The 4,802-nt window shown below is 40.7% G+C and overlaps 1 long non-coding RNA gene across 1 annotated transcript; it reads left to right on the top strand.

Annotated features, from left to right (window-relative positions):
- Window positions 1–288: 288 nt before the first annotated feature.
- LOC129862712 (uncharacterized) lies at window positions 289–3,969 on the top strand. Its single transcript, XR_008760814.1, has 2 exons — window positions 289–943; window positions 1,818–3,969. It is a non-coding gene; the product is annotated as an uncharacterized LOC129862712 (long non-coding RNA).
- Window positions 3,970–4,802: the final 833 nt, after the last annotated feature.

Genomic DNA, 4,802 nt, shown 5'->3' with positions numbered 1-4,802 from the left:
AAACACAAGGCTAAATATACACTGGAGTTGCTTACCAACATGACATTGAATGTTCCTGAGAGGCCTAGTTACAGTTGAGACTTAAATCGCCTTAAAAATCTCTGGCAAGACTTGAAAATGGCTGTCTAGCAATGATCAAAAACCAATTTGACAGAGCTTGAATAATATTTAAGAATAATGTGCAAATATTGTAAAACACAGGTGTGAAAAGCTCTTAGAGACTTACCCAGAAAGACTCACAGCTGTAATCAGTGCTAAAAGGGATTATTTTGTAAATTACATATTTTTGTATTTCAATTTCGATACATTAGCAAAAATGTTGAAAAACATGTTTTCACTTTTCATTATGGGGTATTGTGTGTAGATGGGTGAGAGAAAAAAAGTAATCAATTTTGGATTCGGGCTGTAACACAACAAAATGTGGAATTGGTCAAGGGGTATTAATACTTTCTGAAGGCACTGTATACCTTTCCCTGTACCGCAGCCACGGATGTATCTCTCCACTCTCCCCCTCCTCCTCCTCCCTGCCGTGCCATTTGGACAATGTGTGGGGCAAGCTGTTATCTGGCCTAATTTCCTTCCTAGTTCCACCCACATTTCCCCTTTTTTCGACTCTTATTTTGAAGCATAAATAGGGAATTAGGTCAGGAGTTATTAGGTGTGGGGCGAGGAAGGACAGCTATTGAGGGATTGACAACATTTCAGAAAGATGTTTTCTTCTGTTTTGTGCCTATTGAACATGACCTAGGGGAAATGCTGGGCATGTAGGGAGTTTTTTTTACTCATTTGGATTCATTTTAGTTTGACTTCAATGGTCTTCCCTCCTTCAGTGTACACTCACCCAGCCCTTCCAGAGTCAGATATCATTCCAGCACCCAGAAAATCCGGGGGAAAAGAGCCTAAGGGGAAGAGAGCCTCAGAAGTCACTGAGATCATCATCAAGGTACAGTACATTGAGGGACCCTCTCTTTCACTCCCACTATCTCCTTTCCAGAAAACTCTCACTCACCTCACCTGCTCTAATTAGTTATTTCTTTGAGGCCATACAAGGTATAAATGCATGGTCGGTCCCCAATGCCTACTTCCTCATTTCTGACCTCCTGGCTATTTACAACCACTGTAGTCTCTGTCTCTTTCACTCCCTGCGTCTGTCTGTCTGTCTGTCTGTCACCCCACCCTTTCTCTCTTTCTACTCTTTTCCCCTCTCTCTCACTCACTCTTTCTCACTCTCTCTCTCAACCTCACTCTCTCTCTTCTCTCTGCTGTGTTCCTTTCCATCCAGATCTCCCCCTGGAGGATAAAACTGTCAGGGCTGTTTGAAATATCGCACCTGCTACTTGATACAAATAAACTATATGGAGATAAAGGATCAAACAACCTTGAAGCCACAGGACCTTCTACCACCAGGGAGCCTTTGTTAGATAGAGAGAGAGACAGGGAACTATAACCCTTGCATGATATCAACAACAAAAAAATCAGCGGTAACATGTAGTGCCTCTTGGTTCCCCTAGAGGTTCCCCTGGCGCCTCTTGATGGGATGTTGTTGTTGGGGTTTTTGTCGTTAGTAAGTGGGCTATGTCGGTGATATGTCAGAGGAAATGTCTCGAAAGAACTACGCATGTGTACCTGCGTGGTAGAGATAGTCGTGTAGTGTGGTAGCGCTCGCATGGGGCTCTGTAACAACGAATCAAACATCTATTATGTCACGCTAAGTGTGACCTGCCTCACTTGATTTGCACTCTAGTTAATTTGCAAATCAATTATTTACCTTTTTTGGATTGTAATTCGATTCCATTCTGTGACTTTCTCTCCCACAGCATGTGTGTGAACTGTGTATGGGAGGCCATGAGCAAATGCACTGCACGCCACAAGGTCAAATACGGTTGCACCTTCTGTCAGAGAAAGGTAAGACGCTCTACAGACGCTCTACTTAACCCTCTACAGACTGTGTCTCAGGCCACTTAACTAAGTTCTCAGGGGTCGTGTCAGCTCTGACTAATTTCTCTGCTTTCAGTATTTAACTGTTGTTTTACAGAGCTGACTTAGCATAAAAGGTCTCTTAGGACTCATGAACATGTCAGGTCTTTACATTTTAGCAGACACTCTCATCCAGAGCGGCTTACAGTAGTGAGTGCATACAAAAATAAAAAATACTTAATAAAAATACAAAGAAAATACTTAAGTACTACTATAGTTTATATTTATATTTTTGACAACTTTTACTCCACTACATTCTTAAAGAAAATAATGTACTTTACTCCTTACATTTTCCCTGACACCCAAAAGTACTTGTTACATTTTGAATACATAGCAGGAAGGACATAAGACATTTAAAATTATTTATACTTTTACTTTTGATACTTAAGTACATTTAAACCAAATACTTTCAGACTTTTACTCAAGTAGTATTTTACTGGGTGACTTTCACTTTTACTTGAGTCATTTTCTTTTAAAGGTACCTTTACTTTTACTCAAGTATGAAAATTGGGTACTTTTCCACCACTGACATTTTCACACTTTTTCCATACTGGTCCCCCTTGGGAATCGAACCCACAACCCTGGGTTGCAAGCATCATGCTCTACCAACTGACCCACACGGGACCAGGTCATCAAATCTGCTGATTGGATCGCAGCCCACCACACACCCTACTACTGATCGCTTGTCTCTCTACTCTTGAGGGGGCGCGATTCATTCGGACAGTCTACTCTTAGGAACCAAAAACCAGACACAATCAGGGTAGTCTCCCCAGACAGACATGCTGCCTCACACAATTTAACAATATTTCATCATATACGATTGCCCAAGTGCCTGCGTCGGTTGGGCAAAGAAGAGTAGGCGGAAATGGAATGCACACAGGAAATCGTCCAGAGCCTTATCGGTTAATTTCCTGCCATAAAAATGTCAACTGGAAACAACATTGATGGAGCTCGCAGACGATATTTTCAAAGAGTGCATTTCGCAAGTGAGTAGTTTGCATGCGCCTTTACAGCTAATGTTAGCGTTACAAGCTTATAACCACTGACAGCTAACATCTTTTTTTCTTTCCCCTTTCAAAGTGGCCAAGAAAATCTGACATGATCCCCAGACCTAGCACTGTTGCCCTAGGTCTGGGATTTATTAGACTACAATCAAGGCAAAACATTACTTCCCAGTACTGACTGCTTATCTTACTTCTTTACCCTGGCTTATTCTTATTGCAGGACTGGAAGGATCACCAGCACAATGGCTGCTGGTGGGGCTGTGGCTGTCCAGGAGGATGTGTCCATGTCAACCATAGACACTCACAGACACCCAAACAGACTCTGTAAAAAAAGCTAAGCTCTCCTTTAAATACCGCAGCGACTTAATCATGGCTTCTGATTCTGACCTCAGCAAGTTGTAACGTAAGTGCTGGTGCTTCTCTTTGAACGCATGGACGATAGTCGCTAGACTTTGTCATGCCCCTAGAACATGTAGAGTATTTTATGACAGCTGGGATTTTTCTTTTTTTTTACACCAAACTGAAATGTTGCTGAATGATATTACATTGTCTCCTGTCTGAAGAAAAAACATTTGAAACCCCTAAAAACACTACATTACACCAAGGGGACTCTTACCTCTTCAGATGATCAAAGACAATTATTTGAAGAGCAGTGTTAGCCTCCCTCAACAGACTTTGGTCTCTGGTTCGATTTATATATTTGTCATGGAAACCTACAGATATTGAATGACTGCGTATGTGTCATGTTTAGTCTACTACCCCTGTGAACCAGATTTAAAAACCCACAGAATGCCTGTTACTGAAAAATACTAATGCTCTATAAGTGCCGATTTACTTAAATTATATATTTTAAGTAAATGTGTTAATGTTTTTTTATTTATGTATTATGTTGGCTCTGTTCTGCATTAAATGGAGCAGGAAAGGCAGGTATGCTACAATAGGTCTGAAAAGAACCTATGAGAATGAAATAAAACACCAAAGGACCTTGTCAATTGTCCTCTTGCTAGTTCCCAGTGATTGCATGCTGTGAGAGATTGAGTGATGTAATGACCTATATAATTCTGCAGTCACATTCATATGTAATGAGTAATGACCCTACTTGTCATTTGACATATTTTCAATGTAACTTGCAACAAACTTGCAAACTGCAAAATTCATTTCAAACCAGCTTGGTCTGTGTGTGACTGGGTGAGAATATGTTTTGAGTACATTGCGACACATTATCAATATTGTAAATGCATTTTCAACAAATTTGAGATGTGTACATTTCCAGTAGGAAATTGACTTGAGGTAGTGAACGAACTGTGTCCAGAGTCAGAAAGGCATGCATGCCGAGAGTTGTCTGATATGTAGGCAATTTCCATCCACCCACCCACTGTCTCTGTGGACTTATCGTTGTGTACTTATCGTTAAGTGTATTAATGCCATGGTTATTATTTAATCGACAGTGCACATTAGTGAGATTATCTGAGCTTTTCTCATTGATAGCTGTCAACTGCCACACAGCTGCACTGATGTGGATTAAACCCTGGATTAAAGTGGACTGCGTTATAGAGGGGAGATGTGTTGTTCAGTACAACATCTTTCTGTGAACACCAACTGGTATACACCTCCACTATTCCCTCGAGAACTGGTGTGAAAAACGAGGGTCAATTTGACCAACAGCTACCCGTCCAAAAGAGGGTCCATTACATTGATTTATTGGATTGCCTGAGATCTCCTTATGAAGTAATCCACAGCAAGCTCTACAAACAGGCTATGAATTTATATGACGTCATCCAGTATATGATTTTATTTTTATTTAACCTTTATTTTAATAGG

The sequence above is a fragment of the Salvelinus fontinalis genome, chromosome 9 (assembly GCF_029448725.1).
Source record: "Salvelinus fontinalis isolate EN_2023a chromosome 9, ASM2944872v1, whole genome shotgun sequence".
In the NCBI taxonomy this organism is placed as follows: Eukaryota; Metazoa; Chordata; class Actinopteri; order Salmoniformes; family Salmonidae; genus Salvelinus; species Salvelinus fontinalis.
The sequence above is the reverse complement of the archived record's forward strand: the minus strand, read 5'-3'. Positions and strand labels throughout refer to the sequence as shown.